The sequence below is a fragment of the Ictidomys tridecemlineatus genome, chromosome 6 (genome assembly GCF_052094955.1).
Source record: "Ictidomys tridecemlineatus isolate mIctTri1 chromosome 6, mIctTri1.hap1, whole genome shotgun sequence".
In the NCBI taxonomy this organism is placed as follows: Eukaryota; Metazoa; Chordata; class Mammalia; order Rodentia; family Sciuridae; genus Ictidomys; species Ictidomys tridecemlineatus.
Window position 1 is genome coordinate 102,281,418 of NC_135482.1, and position 23,953 is coordinate 102,305,370.

The 23,953-nt window shown below is 36.5% G+C and overlaps 1 pseudogene; it reads right to left on the bottom strand.

Moving 5' to 3' along the window:
- Positions 1–17,912, bottom strand: part of LOC101958381 (antigen WC1.1-like) — an 85,657-nt pseudogene extending 67,745 nt beyond the window's left edge.
- Between the last annotated feature and the right edge of the window lie 6,041 nt (positions 17,913–23,953).

Below are 23,953 nucleotides of genomic sequence, written 5' to 3' on the forward strand. Positions count from 1 at the left end.
TGCTTTGGATAGACATCTTATTCCCAAACAGCCATTAGCAAAAATTTATGTAATATACAGGTTTTTACCAGACCCAGGATGACAAGACCTCTGATCACATGGGGAAAAAATACACTGCTATGCTTCCACCAACAGGTCTAAACTCACACAAAACTCTGTAAATACTTTGGTCTTAACAATAATATTGTTCTGTTGTTGTACCCCAGCCATGAAATTTCAGTACAGTCAGACTCCTTTACTTCTAAAACCCATTACAATATTTGGGTTCATTTGGCTAAAATTGTTGTATACCTGCAAAATGTCTCACAGTACCCATTGTTGTCTTAGCAGACTGTGTTTCTACCATCCCCGCAGGATATAAAAGGCCACCATCCTGCACAATGAATCCATAAATGTCTATTCCCCTTGATAAAAAACTGTGATGATTCAGTAAGCCTTCTCTCTAAGGCAAAATTTGACACTGACATTTTCCTTAGTGGATATCCCTGGACCAGGAAAACTACTATAAAACTACTATAAAACTGGTCTGTGCTATGGTAAAAAAAAAATACTAATCATACCTCTATGGCAATTAATATGCTTAATGAAGAACAAAAACAAATTGTCAATCCACACTTGACAATCAGGCTGAAATTGATTATTTGTTATTATTATATCACAAAGGTGTCAGGAGTTTAATAATATGTGTTGCTTTAACTTAAGTGATAAGAGTAATTCTATTTCAAAGGAGTTAGACTACTTTAATTATATCATTGATGAGGTCTGACAAGATGATGGAGGTTTAGGTTTATTGGATTGGATAACTTCATGGTTACCCAACTTTTCTTGGTCAAACAATTATTCATAGGTGGATGTTTACTAAAACTGGGATTGTTATGTTGTGCTTGCTGTTGTCAAGGCCTACCCTATTTTTTCCTCCACCAGCATTAAAAAGAAAACTATTATGCATTTGAGAGGACTTAAAAGACAGCAAAGGTGATCTTTAGGGTTTCTGTGTTTGGGATTGGGATTCCTTATGACTGCATGACTGTGACATGCTTGGTGCCTAGGAAAGTTTCTGTGTAAAGGCAGAGGATTCCCAGCTGCTATAGTAATGCCCTCCATGCTAGACTCTTATCAGCTTTGACTGTAATCTTCATTAGTTCCTGGGAATAGAAGAACTTGTTTGCTAGATAACTACAATGTTATCTAGTGCTCCTGGTGCTGCCCACATAACAGTAATTTCAGACAATGAACTTTCTTGAGAACTGAACAAAGCTCTTAATATTGTATATTTGTAACTATGAAATGTAACTGCAGAATAAGCAACCTTACTTATACTCTAAACAATAATGTGGTTATGGTACTAATGACCTAATATAACCTGTAGGTTTAAATAAATGTGGCCACTTGGACAAAGAGCCACTCTGCTACCTTTCCTGGCTCTGGACCTTGACCCTCTCTTGTCTTTATTATTGTTCCTTACAAAAATAAATGATCACAATGATACCTATCAAGAGTAGATTGTGTTGGTGGGAATAAATTGTTTGCACATAACAAGCAATGTGTATAATTGTAATCCAGTCATTCACCCTCTTACTAAAGAAATACACATCAGTTAATATAACTTAAAACTGAATTAGCCAATTGCTTTGAAAGTTTATCAGATTATAATTGCATGCTCCCATATTCTCAGTTCAGTCTCTCTGATACTTTTTACATAAATTGCTATCATTGCAAGTTTTCCTCACAACTACCTTTGAAATTGGATTGCAAGAGGTGGATAAAATAATGTCTATGCAGTATCCATTTTGTGGACTTATTTTAACTCATACATTATCTTTGAATATACAAAACTTTCCTAACAACAACCTACAGACATAGGAAAAACACATAAAAATAGACAGTAATAATCACCTGTACATGTGATATGAGCTTCCTCCTCTGAAGAGCAAGATTGGTATTTCCAAGGGTCAGAAAGACACTGCCAGAGAGAGGTATCAGTTTCCCAACAGCGAATTCCATCCACCCAGCGGGGTCTAGAACCTGCTCTAGAAGGAATCCAGAAATCCAGGGTCCTAGTGTCCCCACAGCCAAGCTGTCTGCAGATTATGGACAAGGTCATGGGTTCCATGGGGCTGTGGAAGATACTACCACAGATATTGTTGAAGAAAACCTACAGCCATCCAGAACACTCCTGGTCCTCGCTCACCAGCCTGAGGGCCAGGAACTCTGAAATGCAAAAGAGGAAAACAAAAACAGGTGTCAGTGAGCATTCAGCTCTTACTGCTGTTTTTTTCTCGTAAGTAGTCAGTACTCATTGCTGACTCTGCTGAGGAAGTACCCACTAGGTAGAAGACTGGAAGTTCTTTTTTTCTTGTTGTTGTTGTTGTTGTTGTTGTTGTTGTTTTGTCCCTCTAACCTGTTTTGCTAACTTGTACCTCTCTTTCTGTTTCTACAACAATGTAATATTAGCAAATCAATAGGCAGGAATACTATCTGGGGGCTCTGCAGTGAGTAAACTCTTTACCTACTCTGAATAATCATCTGACAGGCCCTCAGATGATGGCCCTCAAAGGATGCCTGACATAGGTGTGGCACATTAGTGGAGCTCCAAATATGTTCACTCCCTGATCCTCAGAACCTGTGAATATTTTACCTATTTCAAAAGGGCTTTATAGACATCATTAAGAGAAGAATCCTTTCATGGATTATCCTGGATCGTCCTGGATTAATAGGGGAGTACAATCTAATCATATCCTTAGACTTGTGTCCTCAAAAGCAGATAATTGTTTCTGGCCCTCATCTGAGGGATACACGTTCATGGAATGATAGTCAGAGGATTGTGCTGCTGTTGGTTTTAAGAAGGAAGAGGCCATGAGACAAAGAGTTCAAGCAACATCTAAAAGTTCCATAAAGGAAAGAAATTAGTCTTCCCAGAGTTTTGGCTGTTGCAGCCTGCTCACACCTTGTTTATAGCCCAGACAGACCCAGGTCAGTCTTCTAACCTACACCTTATAAGATGATAAATTTGTGTTGTTTTTAATCATTCAATCTATGATAAATTGTTACAGCAAAAATAGAAAACTAATTCAGTGGGTCAAGATGTTGCACCCACATGTCACAGAAGAGTGATGACTGCTTTGAATGGACACTGTAGAGAATGACTGTGACAGGGGACAGTGTTGAGAAGGAAAAAGCAGAAGTTCAGTTACTGCAGCAGGAAATGAAAGGACTTCATTTTCTCCTCTGCTGAAATAACAGGATTTGTAAGAGGAGCATTCTCCTCCTCTGCCCTGTCAACAACTGACCAATCCCTGTCCTAGGGCTCAGACACCACCCTGCAGACTTTTTATTGCCCTCCACCACCTGTGCACAGTGTGCACCACAAACCTGAGAAGATGACCTCTACGTCCTCCTTGTGACTGCAGTTGTGCTGCCCCCAGACCTGGGAAGGGCACTGCCACATATGGGCCTCTTCTCCTGTGCAGTTCAGCTCATCCAGCCAGATGGGCCCTGATCCCTCTCCAAAGTGAGCAGAGATAGTGGCCTCCAGGGCCACTCCACAGCCCAGATGTCTGCACACCACATGGGCATCATTCAGGTCCCAGCTGTCACCACAGATGGAGCCCCAGGAGCCCTGCTGCAGGATCTCCACTCTCCCTGCACAGTGACTGTACCCATTCACCAGGCGGAGCTGTCTGCTGTCTGAGGAGAGACAGGGCCATGTCAGTGGGCATTTCCAAAGGAAATGGGAAGGCTCTGTTGTTGGGGACCTTGCTCACCTGAACAGTTGGCAGAGTGGCCCTCTGAGGCTGCAGAGCCTGCTGGGTCAGACCAGGAGTCATTGCACTGGGGCAGCAGCTGGGTTTGGTTTCCTGCCAAATGGGTTAGAGAAAAGGAACCTGAATTAAAGTACATAGGAATCAAGTGATGGCATCTGAGGTGAAAGCTCTTACAAATGAACATTAATTTTCTATCTTCAGAGCTGATCTTCTAATGGAGATTTCTGCTTTTTGTTATGCCAGACTTTTTTTTTATTTTAAGTGCACATGTAGGAATGAGTTTAGGAAAGTGGAATATATCAGGGCTGCTTGAGAGCATTGCATAGCTTCCAAGACAACAAGACTTTTAGAGTGAAGTTCAGAGAAAAGTGAAAACTAGAATCAGGTATTTTCCTCCTTAGGCATTTTTTATTCAAAGTTATTAGGTAAGATTCTAAAATTTTTAGCATGGTTGCCACATTTTATCTGGGAATACACAAGTACAATTTAGTTTGGACCAAAGAGGAGAAATTCTATTGAACATCCAGAAATCTTGCATCATATTTTTTGAACTGAAAGTAGAGTTTTTCTTTTAGATGGTGTCTATTTCTAACCACTTCAATCATTTCTACTTAAGTTGATCTACCCTAAATAAACTGCATGGAAAAGAAAAAATATCTTTATGAAGGTTTCATATTATGTGCATCTTGGCAGAGAAATAATTAACAAAAATCCAATCAATATTTGAGAGTCATGTGTTATATTAAAAAAAAGTCAGTAGCTAAAAGTAAGAACAAGCGGATGAGTCTAACAACACTGTAGATGCTCTTCAAAATAGAAATAGTGGAAGAACATGGGAAAATACAGAATGAAGCACAGAAACTCAACAGGATAAAAATATAATAAGCAATTAAGAGAGATGATGAGATAAACTAACATTCTTAATACTCTATAAGTTTTAGGTACATTTTAATTTTTTTAAAAAAATATATTATGGCTCTTTTTACTTATACATGACATAAGATTCCATTTTTACACAATCATAGAAGCATGGAATATGTCTTATTCTAGTTATAGTTACATTCTTATTGATGTACAGGATGGAGGGATCACTGTGATGTTTTCATACATGCATGTGGGAAAATTATGTCAGATTATTTCCACTGTACTTTTCCTATCCCTCTACTGTTCTTATATATCCTATTTCTAATCTACTGAATTTCTATTTTTCCACTCATTGTCCCCTCTCCTTATTGTGGGTTAGTTTCAACATATCAAATAAAACATTTGACCTTTGGTTTGATAGTACTAAAGTAAAAATTAGAACATACATAAAGTTGGATATTTAATACATATGTAGTGTTTAAAAAATATCCACAAAATCTGTCACATTCTATTCATTTCTCCTGTCCTCCAATGTGGGCTGACAGTGGTGAGTTGCCTTTAAGCAATAAAATATGGTGAAGCCAGAATAGCTTGACTTAGGAAACTAGCTTAGAAAGTCAGGCCTCCTCCTCTTGACTTGGTAGGATGTTTGCTTAATGGGAAATCTACTCTGTAAGGATTATCATGTAGGAGAGAGCATTTTCAGGTGGCTCTGTCAGCAACCCCAGGTGAACTTCAAGATTCCAGCCATTTTAATGAACTGTCCTGGATTCCCAGCTTGGTCAAGTCTTCAATGACCTCAGCTGCAGATGAGATCAAGTGTAACCTAATGGGACCACAAGAGAAAACTGCCAAGAGTCCTTGCCAAATTTGTGAATCTACAAATCATGAGAAGAATGAAATGTGATTTTTACTTAAATTCCTATTTTGGGGGGAAATTTTATTATGCAGCAATAGTCACCAAGATTACTATGAAACACAGAAATCCTAAATTCCCATGTTCATTCTGGCACTATTTACAATACCTATGGTATGTAATCACTAAGTGCTCACTTAAAGAAAATTTTATGAAGTACAGATGATATATACATACAGAATGAAATCCTGTCGTTTGCATTAAAAAAGATGGAATGGAAAATATTGTGTTTGATTAATAAAGCAGATACAGAAAGATAAATCCCAAAGTCTTCTATTATATGTGGAAGTAAAAAAGAATCCACTGGAAAACAGAGAGGAGATTGCTACAGAATGTAGATCATATTTAAAGTACTAGATGTGTCCAACCTGATCTAAAAATTCTTGAACATGAATTTAAAAAAGACATGTTTTGTGATTAATTTTTCTAATATATATAGTTTACATTTCTACATTAGAAAAAAGTCAAAGCCAATTTTCATTTATATATAACATACTCAAACATCAATTTACAAGTTCTCTTATTACTTACTTATTTTTGCTTATTTCCATAGCTCCAAGTGAAAATTTTTCATAAATTATTGGCTTGTGTTCTTCAAAAATATCATTAGCATGAAATACAAAGGAAAATTAAGAGTTTCATAGTAAGAAAGATAACTAATCATGAGAACTGAATGTAGCACATTACCATACATTTTTCCTGTGAATAACTTATTTAGGAAAATTAATAAGAATCTGAGCAAGACTAATACTATATGATTATATTACAGCAAGGTGGATTTATGGAACTTGCAACAATGCTATGGTTACATATAAAAATATTTTAGGAGTAACGGGACACATTATATTATCCACCTAGTCTTAACTATTCATACAAAAAGATTTGATAAATTTAGGCATAAATGGAGCACAAGGAGAGAATATATTAAAATAGTGGCTTTTGGAAATTTGGTTAGGGTTACTTGGGAATTTTATACTATCCTTGAAACTTTTTCAGAGTTATCAAATTAAAACAAATGAATGAAATGAAAGAAAGGAAAAAGAAAAACCTACCCATTTTTTACACATACACACACACACACTAATAAAGGTGAACACAATTAAAGCCATTTCTAGGATATTTCACCAAAAGAAACATTAATGGCACCAAACCCAAAAATACTTAGAAATAAACATCATAAAAGCCATGTATAATCTCTGAGAAAAATTATATATAGCTTAGAAGTAAGTTATCTCCATATTCATGTGTTTTTCAAGTCCGATGCCAACCTAAATACCATTATGTGTATATATATATATATATATATACACACACACATATATATATATGAAGTTGTTTCTAAAATTTATGTGAAATGCAAATAACCAAGATTGACTAATGCATTAGGCAATCAAAGTTGCACAATTAGAGTAGTTAATTTAAAGTAATTCTTAAATTTTACTGGGTCACGTTATAAAGTTATAATAATAAAGGAAATAAGTACAGTTGTAAGGATACACAAACAACAGGATTGAATGGAACAGAGTATAGAATGAGTAGGAAAGTCTGCATTGTTTATTTTAAAGGTGATCTTCTGGTGGGGAAAAGCTTTTTTAGTAATGATGCTGAGTCAACTTGCAGTCCAAACAATAATGTGAAACTTTTCACTACATCATACACACCCTCACGATATGATATCAACCCCAGTACTGTGCAATTAAAGAAAAGTAATTAAACATGTATGAGAAAAACTGGGAAAATATTTTATGATCTAATTGTGAAAATGTTGTATGTGTACAAAAATGTTGATAATCTGTGCTTCATTAAGAACATTTGACGCCTGAAAGAATACCTTACTAAGAGAGTGAAAGTAAAAGGACAAGTGTTACAAACCTGATACAAATACATACATATTTGCATCAAAAGCTATTGCCATTTTAATATGTAGGATCGTTATTTGAGAAGTCAACAAGTCTCAAATTTTAATATCAGTTGACTATCGATTCATAGTCATGTGGTCATTCAGCAGAAAACTCAACAGCAAAAATAAGTAAATAAGTAAGTAAGTAAGTAAATAAATAAATAAATACATAAAGTTCTGCTTCAAATAGCAAAATAGGTGAATTCTAAGCACAACTTGGAGTCAAAGTAGATACAACAAGAAAAGATATTCCATTATTTTACATAGAAGTACAAGGCTGACAAAAATTTTCTTTAGCAGTAAATTTTAGAGTGCCCTTCTTTGGAGGAGAGCAGGGCACAGTGACTGGAGGGATGTGACTGTGACTTCTGGGAGCCACTGAAGCTCTCTGATAGTCCAGGTAAGGAACTTGATAGAGCTGTCATTCATTGCTATACATTGTTCACTATGAATTTCAATAAATAATGATGCTTACTTAAAATGTACTCCTCCTTATACCTCTTGAGAGGGCCTGAAAGATGAATGATCATTGAGAAGAATCATAGTTCACCATAAAATGTTTCTTTCCTTCATTTATAGTTTTTAACAATTTTCTACTTAATATCACTGTTCTCTGTCAAGATTAGGGCATAATCCCATTGCACATTCAATTTTTTTACAAAGTTGTTTTTAGTTCTTGCTTTTATTTTTATTTATTTTATGTGGTGCTAAGGATCGAACCGAACTCACTGCCCCACACATGCTAGACAAGTGCTCTACCACTGAGCTAGAACCCCAGCCCAGAATGTTTCATTTTTAAAGCCAGCTCTCCACACTGAATGCTCTTAGAGATATGTCACTCAAGTACCATTAAACCCTGATCTCTCTTACCTGAGCAGACCACAGAGGCTGTGTTTCCATGGGCACAGGCAGGAACACCCAGGGCAGTCACAGGGCAATTCCACAGGAAGGACTCAGACCCTGAGCAGTGAAATTGGTCTCTCCAGATCTCATCTCCTCCTTTCACAAAGTATGCTCCCTTTGGGGTGGAGATGGCGACTCCACTCCACAACCCAACTGACAGCAAACGACATTGGCATTGGCCATATTCCAGTGGGAGGCACAGAGTGTTCTCCAGCCTCCAGAGGTCTTCAACTCCACTTGACCCTCACACTGAGAGCTTCCATTTTTCATGAGCTGAACATCTGTATATCCTGGTAGAAGACAGGGTTCTAGCAACATCACATATTTTTCTTACCTCCACAGAGTGTGTAGGGAGGTTAAAGCCCTGTTGTGAGTCTCACCTGAGCAGATAACTTGCACAGCCCCTCTGTGGTGGCAGGTACCTCTAGGACAGGGCACTCTGGGACAGAACCAGAGCTCAGGCTCCAGCCCCTCACACTGGAACTCTTCAGCCAGACCTGTTCACCTTCTTCTCTGAAGGGCAGGTTTCCCAAGGCAGATGCAGCCTTGCCACACCCCAGCTCAGCACAGATGACCTGGACTGTGGGTAATGTAAAATTCCCATCAGATACTGGAGTCCATCCTTCTCCAGAATTTACTTTGACTTGCCCAGAGCAAGGTCCGTGTCCTCCATCCAAACGCACAAATCCTATGGAAGAAATTAACTAACAAAATTAATATCTTGGTTTGGAATTGGTAGCTACATGTCACAGGCAATGCTTGAGATCTTTTCTTTGCCCAGGGTGTGGGGAATGGATTAAAAGTTGATATCAGAATGAGAATTCCATTGAGTAAGCATGTAAAGACAAATTTAGGAGGAGGAATTAAAAAGGTCAATTTTGAGTGATTGACTCAAGAAATGAATATGTATTTATATAACTGTGTGTGTTGTAATTTATGTTTTTATTTTCTTTTATGTGAACATATTATCTTTCTTATTAAAAAGGTACTTGTGTGTTTGTCTGTATATCTGTCTCTGTCAGTCTACCTCCTTTTTGGGGGGAGATGTAATTTTCTACTTAATATGAACTTAAGTAGAAAAATACTAGGCTTAATTTTCACAAATTCATCCTCAAGAAATTTTAGCTCACTAAAAACTTCCAACATTTTTTAATGAAATAAAAATTTAATCTGTACCAAAACTGACTATTTATATTTATTTCCAATTTAGAGATAAGAAAAAGAGTCCACTTAATAGTGTGAGAATGAGATGTAACCAGTTTATTTAGAATAAAACAATCAGGGTTTTTTATATCATAATTCTTGTTACAGAAGACAGAATGATAATTTAGAAGTATAATTTTAAGTTCAAGAAAATTTTTTTAAAAAGTTTGGATGCAAAGATTTGTGCATGTTTTTGCCTTTTAAAATTTTATTTCGAGGGATTTTTTGCTATTAATAAGTAGAGTTGGAAGAAGATATTATATATCTATCCCAACTAACCAGGAAGGAATTTAAAATATGGGTTCAGACATTGGGGCAGACATTTGAACCCAGGTATGGAAAAGTATTGTAATAGTAAGTTTATGTCATGAAGAAGTTCAGCAGGGAATCCTTGCTGAAGAGAATAACATGATCAGTGATTATTTTTCCAAAGTTATTGCCTTCAAGATTGAATGAATATCAAAAACATTAATCTAGTTTATTATTTTTTTACTTAGAGCATTATAATTAAAATGCTCTCATTTCTGTCTGAAACTGATGTGTTTACATCAAGTGTGGATTTGTGACCTTGTGACTACAAGGTCATTTTAATTTGTATTATTACTACAGAGGAGTGGGGACAATGTATCTTACTTAGAAAGTCACTGTGAAAATGCAAAATTTTAAGCTGAAATCACTAATCTTTCCGATGCTATGTTTTAAAGAGCATGAGACTTACAGGTATCATAAAAATTAGTCCAGTGACAGAAACAATAAAGATCAGCCTCCCGAATAGACACCATCACTGTAGGCTTTGACTGTGAATGCAGCCAGGGCTGCTTCTCTGTGGATACTGGTTTCCATGCAGTTACATCTCCACCCTATGGATTAACACCACTACTACCACCACCACCATGAGCTGTGCATGACTGATTATAGTTCTGGCTTAATTAGATACATACATTTGTCTGCAGAAGCACTACTTTTTTAAAAATTTTCTTATTTTTTATGGTATATTGTATATTTCTAGCTCCTAGGGTATAAAATGTCCCAATTGAGCTAGAATATAACATTACTTCCAAGTTCTATCTGAGAGAATTCAGTGGAATATCTGATTCCAGTGTCCAATAGTTGAGATGTTATGTGAGTATCAAACCTTTGCAAAAAAACGTATATATAATTCCACTAATGAAAACTGGAAGCATTTCAGATAAAGAAATAGATTACCAAATGCAGGTTTCACCTTTACTCTTCTGTTCTTCACAGATCAGAGATACCTAATCCTGTTGTATCCAGAAGGGCTGAAGATTAAAGTTCATACAGTATGCATACTCAGACCATCAACTAAGCATCGGTTGCTATGCTGAACAGAGATCCTGATGTGTTTAGAGGGCAGTATTGTTGCAAAATCAAGAATATTTTAAGTCATCTTTTAACCTATATTAATAATTGATTATTTCTAGGTATTTTTTATAAAATAACATGCATCCAGAAAATGTGATCCATTTTTTTTTCCAAAAATACTTGATTTAGAAATTAGAGTCAGATACGATCTACGCACAGATGATCCTCACTTGTTTTTCTCCGGAGTTGAATTACTCTATTGTATTTAATGAAATATAAATAGAACAGTCAATGTATGGTTTGGATGAAGTTAAGTAAGCATTGTTCTATAAACCTAGATCCCCTGATTCCACAGGTGGGTATTACTATGGTCTACATAGTTCTTCAGCTAAGTAGGCATTTCTTATATCAGTGGCTTAGAAATCCTCATTAGTTCTATTTGCAAAATACATATCAGTTTTGGCTATATGTCAATGGTATTAAGGGATTTAGAGACAAAAAAATGATTTCCGTTTCGTTTCTGCTTTACCAAATTGTTGAGGTAAATGGTACCACCATTTTATTGTCTATCCTTGTTTATACCTGTCTGGCTTATATAAAATATATTCTCAAATAAAACTAATATGCACAGGATGAGGTGGCACATACCTGCAATTCCATTGTCTCTAGAGACTGAGGCAGGAGGATTGTGAGTGAAAAGCCAGCCTCAGCAACAGCAAGGTGCTAGAGTACTCAGTGAGACCCTGTCTCTAAATAAAATATAGAAATTCGCTAGGGATATGGCTCAGTGTTTAAGCACCTCTGAGTTCAATCTCCAGTATCCCCAAAACAAAACAAAACAAAAAACTAAGGTGCCATGTTGAACCTATCCCTCAGTCTGAACAATCTACAGTTACAAAATCCCCAAATCGATGTTGATTCATCTGGGCCACTAGTGTATGGACACATAATTATAATTATTTACTCAGAGTAGACCTTCTTTTTGAATCATGAGAAAAAAAAGTGTATGAAAGATTGAACATTATTGAAGAGGTCCAAATTGGTAGTTTACCCAGAATTATCATTTTTCAGGTCACTTGAAAGAATTGGTATGCATTTCTCCTTCTGAGTTATAAATAGAATTTATATTGGAAGCAGCTTCTTTGAGTTTTGAGGCATAATATGAAGAAAACCTATTACTTGAGACTTTTTTGAAACATAAAAATTAAATATGATATTAAATATTGTGTCTATAAGCCTCATTTGTGTAAGAAATGAGACACAGCCTCATGAGGCTATCAAGCCTCATCCACATGTCTACTCATCCATCACTCCACAATCTTTCTATTCTGTTTAGGGAACAGAACTGTGTCACCTGAGGTCATTCAAATATCTCCATCAGTCATTGTATTTGGCCAGGCAGTGGTCCATAAAGGTGAAGTGTCTTCCTCAAAGACCAAACTTTCCCTGTACCATTGGCCTTCTCAGTCACCTTAAGGCCAGAGGTGGTAACATGACCAGTCTATCAAGAAACAGCAGGGACAAGGAGAGTGGTCACTGGAGGCCAACTATGGTTTGAAGTGCCTCTGACTCAGAAAGGATAAAAATGGGGCAGAGAGGTCTTCAAACTTTCTGTCCAGTCATGATGTAGAAAACAGGTATATAAAGGCAAGTTGAGAGACTCCTTCCAATTTTTCTTATTCAAAACATATACCAAAATTTGCCATGTTATAGAAAAGGATGAGGTTTTTTTTCTGTATATGTATATTTTAAGGAAATAATATTCTTTGTGGAGCTTTACATCTAGTGAGGACAAAGATATTTCAAGCCATTGGGCAAAATTTATGAGACCTGAGTGGAAAAAGAAAGAAAAATTCCATGTGCAGAAGTGTATTGAATCCCATGAATCATTCTCACTGGAGTAAATTAAAAATTGTATTCAGATATATCCTCCACTGATCTCTTTCTACAGACACATTGCTCCTTGGGAATGTTTCAAATTTCTTAAAAATGTGTCATCCATGGGAATTTTTCTTTCTCCATTCTGACCTTGATGCCACAAATTTGAGTCACTTTTGCAAATCCTTCTTTTTCTTTTGTACACCTAAGGTTTACAGGAGTCACACAAATGTAAACAGATTCCCCACCTTACACTCAGGGTCTTCAGTGCTGCTCAGATAATTCTTATGTGCTCTTTATCACCCCTCGGTTGCCATCCACCAGTACTGTGAGCGTCCTCTATCATCTTCAAAAATTCAATTTGTCTCTTTGTTCCCATTGTTATAAAATTTACCTCCCAATACACTTTTCTTGTATCATTGAATCCATTAGATATAAACTATATAGTCTTTCATCATATTTTGTCATTTTCCTTAAATTTATTTGAACTGAAAACACAAATAATATATATTTAAATGAGTAAATAGATGTGCTGGTATATGTTTACATTGTGTTATCTTTGTCTCCTCAAACACTTTAATTCTTTTTGGTGAAAACTTCCCATATGCTTTTTCATAGCTCTTTTAAATATAGTTCATTATTGTTTTCTATAGTCACCCTACTGTGCAATGGTGCACCAGAACTTCTTGTTCCTATCTAAGCAAAACCTCTTATCCATTAATCAATCTATAGCCTTCCATTTCCAACCTCTACACTCTCCAGCCTTTGGTAATCACAATTTCAGTCTTAAATTTGATACGACCAACTGTTTTAGATTTGACATGCAGTGAGATTATAAGACCCTTGCCTTTCTTTTCCTGACTTATTTCACTTAACCTAATAATCTCCAGGTTAATGAATGCTGTAGTAAATTAAAGGATTTCCTTTTCCCCCTAAATACTATTACATTGTGTAAATTTGTTTATCTATTTATCAGTTGATGGACATGTAGTTTAATTCCATTTCTTAGCTACTGTCAGTAGTGCTGCCATAAACATGGTAGTACAGATGTCTCTCCAACATCCTTATTCTATTTCCTTTGGATATACACTCAGCAATGGATTAGTATATTGTATGATAATTTTTTTTGGTTGGATGTCTGATAATGTCTTTTATTTCCTTTTTCTGTAAAGGATAGTTTTACTGTCTTAATTATTTTTTATTATCGTATATTTCTTTTAGATCTATGAAAATCTCATGGCACTCACTTGTAGCCTCTATGTTCACTATGGAGAAGCCTGCCATCAGGTGAAGTAGGCCACCCCTATGTTTTATTTTTCTTTTCTCCTGATTCCTTGAGATTCTTTATCTTTCATTTTTGAGAGCTGTACTATACTATATAAAGAGCCCAAAAATTCATGTCAGATTTATAAGAAGGCTTGAACAAATTTAGGTGTCCAACTAACTTTTCACCCCTCAGCAGAGACTTCTACCTCTACTCTCTCCACAGTGTGCTGTCTGGAGCTTTGGGGAGCTTTGAAGACGGTGATTTTGATGCCACAAAAGCTGCCATTCTATTTCACAACCTGAGGAAACAACCTTCTGGGACAACACAGAACTGAGAAGGGACAAAGTTCCTCAATGCTATGAGCTGCCAACTGCTGAGGTGGACTCAAGGTCCAAGACTCCAGTAATCAGCCACATGTGAATAACAGGCTCTTCTTGAGTCTGTCCCACCAGCACATGGGTCTTGCTCTCGCTATGAGCTCTGTCCCACATTTGAGGCCTCTAATTCCTACTGAGTGCTGAGTATCATCATGGTGGGCCTGAGACTGAGCCCCAGGACAAAGTCCTATGTCAGCCCTCTGCCCTGAGCCTTAGCAAGTGGAGTCTTGCTTCCCGCTCTGCTGAGGCAGCTTGGAGGAGTGGTGATGGAGACAGTCTCTTTCCTGCCTGACTAAAGACAGTTCCAGGTTCTCAGTCTGTGGGCGCTGGTGGAGCAATCAGTGTTGTCAGACTCTACAGGGCACCAGGTTTCATTCTGGCAGGACTTGTCCTAGGTTTTAAGTCCAAGGCCTGAGTTCAATTTCTTTTCCAGTTCCCAAGAAGGATGCATCTCTCTCTTTATGCTGGGCTGCCTGAGATTGGTGACTTTCAGTATTCCTCCCCCTTTCTTTTTAATATTCTAAAAACAGGCACTCACCTGATTTATTGTCTCTGATCAAGCTAGTTTGTTGTGTGAAGAGAAGTTCATTAAGTGTTATTTGTGGGAGAACACTGAATAAACATCCTGGCCCCAAACTACATGATCTCTTACCATAATAAATATGCATTGATATTTTATGGCATTCAACATTGATTAGCCAGGGCTGGATTACATTAACCTTCCTAAGTATGCGTTTATACAGATGTTGCTTTGCAATTAAAATATAGAGACTCTACTGTAGTAATGATGGAAGAAAGCCTGTGACTCTCATTCACAGTTTTCTGGCCCTTTTTCCCAATGTCCTAAGAATTCTGATATCTGAATCTGGAAAGGAGAATTGCAACTTTGCAGTAATTCAAAATTCTTCTGTGAGGTGTTCAATCCCAGCTCTGTGCCCATAAACCTACTGACCCAGTACAAAAATATCTCTGGCTATACATATATAAACACTCAATTCAACTGAGTAAAGTACAGCCTCATTCTTACGTGTCTTTTGAAAAGTGCTCCAAACAGGGTGTGTATGGTAATTTATGTGTAATCCTAAAAATAAGTTAGAGAAATAAAATTATGAATATTGCTTTCAAGTGGAATCATCCTACAACAAACCTATCTTATCAAGAAAGAGAATTGAGAAAGAAAAGAACAATATTTGAAGTTCACAAGAAGGGAAACAAATGAAGCCCATTATTTGCAGCTATTTCAAATACTCAGGGTCTATGAAACAACCCCCTTGTCCTCTCTGGACTTCTCATTTTCTACTCCCCTAAGGATAAGACACTCACTTTGTTAGGCTTTTTCATTCTGCAATACAGTGGGAATTCACTGGCCATACCTGAGCAGATGACTCCTGCATCCATCTTGTGTGTGCAGTGGTGTTGCCCCCAGCTGAGAGAAGGGCACTTCCACACAAGGGACTCCTCACCTGTGCACTTCAGGTCATCCAGCCAGATGGGCCCTGATCCCTCCCCAAAGAATGCCCCGGGCACGGCATTGAGGGCCTCACCACAGCCCATTTGTCTGCACACCACATGGGCATTCTTCAGGTCCCAGCTGTAGTCACAAACAGTGTTCCAGGAATGTTGGTGAAGGATCTCCACTTTGCCTGCACAGTGACTGCCTCCATCCACCAGGCGGAGCTCTGGAGTGTCTGAGGAGAAAGAATCATGTCAGTAGTTGAATTTACAAAGAGAATGAGAAGTCTTTTACTCCCTCCCACAGACTAAGTTTTCAGAATGCAGAGTTTGCTCAGTAAGACATGAAATGGTTACACCAGAGCAGCAGCTAACTTTCATTTCCTACAAAAACAAGTAGGAAAATTAATTGTGTAAAAAAAAGAATTAAACTTATTGTAATCTAGTAAGTAGTCTCAAGTAGACGTTAGGTAGGTACTATCAAAGTTAAAGTTGTTATTGGTAGAGTTCTTCATAAAGTCTGATAAAATATTTTTAGAAATGTCAGGATTGCTTCCTTGAGTAGTTAAAAGTACCTTTTTTGTGAATGATTTCTAAGATTTAATGTAAATGTGCCAGCTTCTGAATTGGTTTCATATAAAGCATGCATGCTCAAGTGTCATTGGTTTGGTATTTGGAAGGATGACAGCACAGGTGATGGATTAGGGAATGGTCATGACATAATCAGAAGTCTCAGGTGACCTCTATGAATCCAGAAAGTAAAATGAGAATATAGGCATTAAGACTGAAAAATGAATGGATCACAAGAAAGACCATGGTTTACCTTAAAATATTTCACTAATGATTCTACATGTCAGAGTTCAGAACTGAATATTTAATTTCAAATTTGTTTCACTTTAGGTAGATTCAGCAATCTCCCAAAAAGATGTGACATTGCTCAGATGTCATAAGGAATCATAGAATATTACTTTTTACCCAAATAAATCAAATGATGGCTTGTATTTCCTGTTAGGAGTTATTGTTCAAAAATAGAAATTCTTAATGAGGAGGTAAATATCAGAATAGAATAACTTTTGTTGTGTCTGAATCAAAAGAGGGAACACAGGAAAACTATATTCTGAGAAGAGAAGAGAGAGAAGACTTGGGACTAATTAAAGAAATGATAGGAATTCTTAATAACTCAGTGGAGCATTAAGGCAGCCCAGAGAAAAGTACAAAGTAATTTATAAGTTCAACTTCAGCTGCTTGGTGAGGGAGGCAACTTGCAATCATAAGGTAAGCTGGAGAGTGCAGACAACCCAGATGGTATCAGCAGAGCAGCAGCCTTAGCTGTGGGAGAAACACATGGTTCTTATAAGCTTTAGATCAAGTTTGGGTAATTGTTCTTAGACGTCTCCTATACAACAAGAGAGCTTTAGAGAATTCATAACAATGCTCAGTGAGCTTTCAGAATGCTATAGCATAAAACTATCTTGAGAAGGGACCTACAGTAGGTGGCAAACTTTTCTGGGATTAGAACATATAGATCAATAAATTCAAGGTCCCTGGGTCACCTTGCTACTGTGGTGGGATGGAAACCATTAGTATTCTACAGTCTCAGATAGGGAAAGTGCCTATTGCAAACATGCTGAGAGGATTGAGTGGCAGTTAAGGACCTGGAAGCCTCATTAGTAAGTGGTTTTTTCCTCTATGAAGAAGAGCTATTTTATGTGCATGTGCTTGCACATAGGGGATAGAACTCAGAGACCACATCAGATGATTCACCCAATTGCCATATCCCCTCTCTAAGTTGGAGCTTAGTAGTTTGATTCCTTGTACCACTTTTTACAAGCATTCCAAAGATTCACCATAACTATGGTTCACTTCCGTGGGCAATGACTAGAGGCCTCTGGAGCAAGTATATGTCCACAAATTGGGTCCAGAAAACACTGAAGAAAGGGCTTGTGGTAACTTGGACTTTTATAATTAATTTTACACAATTTTCCTACTTATTTTTGCAGGTTTGCAAACAAAACACCTCCAGTGTTATTATAGCATTCCCCATCAACATTTCCTTACCCTCCATGGCAGTAAATGAGGATCACAGTGCAGCCTGCATATCACACCAAATCCAAGAATATGTAGTGGGAAGAGAGAGGAATTACAATTATTTTTTTGCAGGCTACTAACCCCCAAAATCTTTTTTTTTCTTTTTTTATTGATTGTTCAGAACATTACAAAGCTCTTGACATATCATATTTCATACATTAGATTCAAGTGCGTTATAAACTCCCATTTTTACCCCAAATACAGATTGCAGAATCACATCGGTTACACATATACATTTTCACATAATGCCCTAATAGTAACTGTTATATTCTGCTACCTTTCCTATCCTCTACTATCCTCCCTCCCCTCCCCTCCCATCTTCTCTCTCTACCCCATCTATTGTAATTTATTTCTCTCCTTGTTTATTTTCCCATTCCCCTCACAACCTCTTATATGTAATTTTGTATAACAATGAGGGTCTCCCTCCATTTCCATGCAATTTCCCTTTTCTCTCCCTTTCCCTCCCATCTCATGTCTCTGTTTAATGTTAATCTTTTCCTCCTGCTCTTCCTCCCTGCTCTGTTCTTAGTTGCTCTCATTATATCAAAGAAGACATTTGGTATTTGTTTTTAGGGATTCACTAGCTTCACTAAGCATAATCTGCTCTAGTGCCATCCATTTACCTGCAAATTCCATGATTTTGTCATTTTTTAGTGCTGCATAATACTCCAAGGTGTATAAATGCCATATTTTTCTATCCATTCATCTATTGAAAGACATCTGGGTTGGTTCCACAGTCTATCAATTGTGAATTATGCTGCTATGAACATCAATGTGGCAGTATCCCTGTAGTACGCTCTTTTAATGTCTTCAGGAAATAGTCCGAGAAGGGCAATAGCTGGGTCAAATGGTGGTTCCATTCCCAGCTTTCCCAGGAATCTCCATACTGCTTTCCAAATTGGACGCACCAGTTTGCAGTCCCACCAGCAATGTACAAGAGTACCCTTTTCCCCACATCCTCGCCAGTACTTGTTGTTGTTTGACTTCATAGTGGCTGCCAATCTTACTGGAGTGAGATGGTATCTTAGGGTGGTTTTGATTTGCATTTCTCTGACTGCTAGAGATGGTGAGCATTTTTTCATGTACTTGTTGATTGATGGTATGTCCTCATTTGAGAAGTGTCTGTTCAGGTCCTTGGCCCATTTGTTGATTGGGTTATTTGTTGTCTTATTTTATATATATATATATATATATATTTTTTGAGTTCTTTGTATACTCTGGATATTAGGGCTCTATCAGAAGTGTGAGGAGTAAAAATTTGTTCCCATGATGTAGGCTCCCTATTTACCTCTCTTATTGTTTATCTTGCTGAGAAAACACTTTTCAGTTTAAGTAAGTCCCATTTGTTTATTCTTGTTATTAACTCTTGTGCTAAGGGTGTCCTATTAAGGAATTTGGAGCCCGACCCCACAATATGTAGATCGGAGCCAACTTTTTCTTCTATCAGACGCAGAGTCTCTGATTTGATATCTAGCTCCTTGATCCACTTTGAGTTAATTTTTGTGCATGGCGAGACGAGGGGATTCAGTTTCATTTTGTTGCATATGGATTTCCAGTTTTCCCAGCACCATTTGTTGAAGATGCTATCCTTCCTCCATTGCATGCTTTTAGCTCCTTTATCAAATATAAGATAGTTGTAGCTTTGTGGATTAGTCTCTGTGTCCACTATTCTGTACCATTGGTCCACCTGCCTATTTTGGTACTAGTACCATGCTGGTTTTGTTACTATTGCTCTGTAATATAGTTTGAAATCTGGTATCCCTATACCGCCTGATTCACACTTCCTGCTTAGAATTACTTTTGCTATTATGGATCTTTTATTTTTCCTTATGAATTTCATGATTGCTTTATCTATTTCTACAAGAAATGCCATTGGGATTTTGATTGGCATTGCATTAAACCTATAGAGAGCTTTTGGTAATATTGCCATTTTGATGATGTTAATTATGCCTATCCATGAACAAGGTATATTTTTCTATCTTCTAAGGAGGAAATCAAAAAATTCTTAGAGATAAATGAAAATACAGACACGACATATCGGAATCTATGGGTCACAATGAAAGCAGTTTTAAGAGGGAAATTCATTGCCTGGAGGTCATTCCTCTCTTTTGAGAGAGGAAAAACCAACAAATAAATGAGCTTGAACTTCATCTCAAAGCCCTAGAAAAGGAAGAGCAAAACAACAGCAAATGTAGCAGAAGGCAAGAAATAATTAAAATCAGAGTGGAAATCAACGAAATTGAAACAAAAGAAACTATTGAAATAATTAACAAAACTAAAAGTTGGTTCTTTGAAAAAATAAATAAGATCAACAGACCCTTAGCCATGCTAACTAAGAGAAGAAGAGAGAGAACTCAAATTACTAACATATGGGATGAAAACAACAATATCATGACAGATGCTACAGAAATACAGAAGACAATTAGAAATTATTTTGAAAACCTATATTCCAATAAAATAGAAGATAGTGAAGACATCGATAAATTTCTTAAGTCATATGATTTTCCCAGACTGAGTCAGGAGGATTCACACAATTTAAACAGACCAATATCAATGGATGAAATAGAAGAAGCAATCAAAAGACTACCAACCAAGGAAAGCCCAGGACCGAATGGGTATACAGCGGAGTTTTACAAAACCTTTAAAGAAGAATTAATACCAATACTTTTCAAGTTATTTAAAGAAATAGAAAAAGAGGGAGCTCTGCCAAATTTATTCTATGAGTCCAACATCACCCTGATTCCGAAACCAGACAAAGACACCTCAAAGAAAGAAAACTACAGACCAGTATCTCTGATGAACCTAGATGCAAAAATCCTCAATAAAATTCTGGAGAATCGGATACAAAGACACATCAAAAAAATTGTGCACCATGATCAAGTAGGATTCATCCCTGGGATGCAAGGATGGTTTAATATATGGAAATCAATAAATGTTATTCACCACTTCAATAGACTTAAAGATAAGAACCATATGATCATCTTGATAGAGTCAGAAAAAGCATTAGACAAAGTACAGCATCCCTTTATGTTCAAAACATTAGAAAAACTAGGGATAACAGGAACTTTCCTCGACATTGTAAAAGCTATCTATGCTAAGCCTCAGGCTAGCATCATTCTGAATGGAGAAAAATTGAAGGCATTCCCTCTAAAATCTGGAACAAGACAGGGTTGCCTTCTATCACCACTTCTATTCAATATAGTTCTCGAAACACTGGCCAGAGCAATTAGACAGACGAAAGAAATTAAAGGCATAAAAATAGGAAAAGAAGAACTTAAATTATCATTATTTGTGGATGACATGATTCTATACCTAGAAGACCTAAAAGGGTCTACATAAAAACTACTAGAACTAATAAATGAATTCAGCAAAGTGGCAGGATATAAAATCAACATGCATAAATCAAAGGCATTTCTGTACATCAGTGACAAACCTTCTGAAACGGAAATGAGAAAAAACACTCCATTCACAATATCCTCAAAAAAAAATAATAAAATACTTTGGAATCAACCTAACAAAAGAGGTGAAACATTTATATAATGAAAACTATTGAACCCTAAAAAAAGAAGTAGAAGAAGATCTTAGAAGACTAACCTCCCAAATCCGATGCATTCAAATGTTAGATCACCTGGAAACACGTTTCTCCAGTGTAAATATTTTACATGGAAAGACCTTTTGACACATTTTAAATTATATATACCTTATTCTATTCATTTACTATTTAATTATTTTATTTTTTAAATACTTTAAAGGAATTTTCTTTTTCTTCTTTCTTGTTTTTTTATTTCTTTGCAAATATTTTTTCTTTTTAAAAATCCCAATATTCCTCCATATTTATTTTCCTTCTGTAATTTTCCTTCATGAGTTAATCTTTTATTAACTTTTGATGTTCTTGTTATTTCATTTTTCTCCTTTTCTATGGTTACTGCAGTTTAAGTTATTATTGAGACTCCTCCTATACAACAAGAGAGCTTTAATTATTTAATTATTACTGTATTTATCCAGCTTTTTTATTTTATATTATTTTTATTGCTATTGTTTGTTTTCCTTTCTTTTTCTTTTTTTTAAAGAGAGAGAGAAGAGAGATAGAGAGATAATTTTTTTAATATTTATTATTATTATTATTATTATTTGAGTTTTTGGTGAACACAACATCTTTATTTGTATGTGGTGCTGAGAATCAAACCTGGGCTGCATGCATGCCAGGCGAGCGCACTACCGCTTGAGCCACATGCCCAGCCCCTGTTTTCTTCTTTCTGAGTCATGATGGTGACCATATAAAAACCACACTTCAAAATCTATTAGAAGAGACAAAGAAGGTAACTATATAGTGGTAAGTTGAATAATCCATCAAAAAGATATAATGTTGGGCTGGGGATGTGGCTCAAGCAGTAGCGTGCTCACGGGGCATGCATGCGGCCCAGGTTCAATCCGCAGCACCACATACAAACAAAGATGTTGTGTCCCCCCAAAACTAAAAAATAAATATTAAAAAAAATCTCTCTCTATCGCTCTCTCTCTCTTTCTCGGTCTCTCTTTAAAAAAAGATATAATGTTTATAATTGCATGTGGAACAGAACACACAATTTTATGAAACAAATCTTATAGGATATAAAGGGAAAATAAACTTAAATACAATACTAATGATGTCTTACTATTTCACTAATACACTGGTCATCCAGACAAGATATCAACAAGCAAACATAGGACTAGACTACATTGTATGTCAAGTGAATATAATACCTACAGACTGTTCCACAGAACAGCTGTAGAATACATATCATCTTCATTTGCAGTGTAGCACTCAGCTTCAGAGTTCTACTCTTCCCAGATCATTGAGACATAATTCTTCTATAGTCTGATTAGGTCATAAAAACAGTAAAATTCATTCACTGAACATTCTTAGAGCTTTAGCTGAGTATCATACTGCTGTGGAAACAGATTCTGAAGCGAACCAAGCAGCACCATCAGTGAAAACTGAACATTCTTTTCTCATCATTAAATAAATCCTCAAGTACTTATGGATAATTTATCATGTTCTAGCATTATGTCATGAAATTTCCTTCATCCAGAAGCCATGGAACAGATGTTTTGAATAATATATGATTTAGAAATCTCAGTCTGTTATCAACTGTACACGGACACGTGATCCTCACCTGTAGTTCTCAGGGATGGATGGACTATTGCAAATGATAAGGTGTAAACAACACACAGTCAGGGTGTGGCTCAGATGCAGGTGTGCACTGCTCTACAAACCAAGATCACCAGATTCTTAAAGATGGGTATTACTATGGCCTACCCAAGCCTTCACTTAGAAAGGTGTTCCTTTTATTCAATGGTTTAAACACAGTACGTGATTTTAATTTCAAAAATACACATTCTTTTTGTAATATTTCACTAGCTGATAGGAATCTTGTGAGGAAAATTTTTCATCTTCTTTTCTGTTTTCATATGACTGAGGTAAAAATACTACCAATTTAGTGAGCTGCCCTCCTCACACCTGTGTTTTTCATACAATAATGTATTCATTACTAGAAGTGATGTGCCATACTCTGTGTGTACAATCAGTCTGCACAATCTACAATCATGAATAAACATATTTCAGAATGTTATGATTGGCTCATATACACCTCTATAATATAGATACAAAATGACAAATATATGTTCAGAGTGGCCCATCTTGAATATTGGGGAGTGGAATATGTCATAGCATGAGAGTGGTTTAAAGGCCTACAGTGGTTGGCATTGTTTCGGTAGTGCCCATTTTCCATGGTTTACTGAAAAAAATGGCAGGCATCTTCCCCGTCTGATTTGAAAACCATACTTATAGTGGAAGTACTGCTTGGAGTTTTGAAACATATAGTAAGCCTACTGCCTGAGTCATTTGTTTAGATATTGACATTAAACAAAATATCTGGTGCAGGATTTCTTATTGTTAATTTTCACTACAAATGATAGGCTCTCAACTAAAAGTGGTTTGATACATAAAACTGTGTAGATTACAGAAAAGATGAGCTT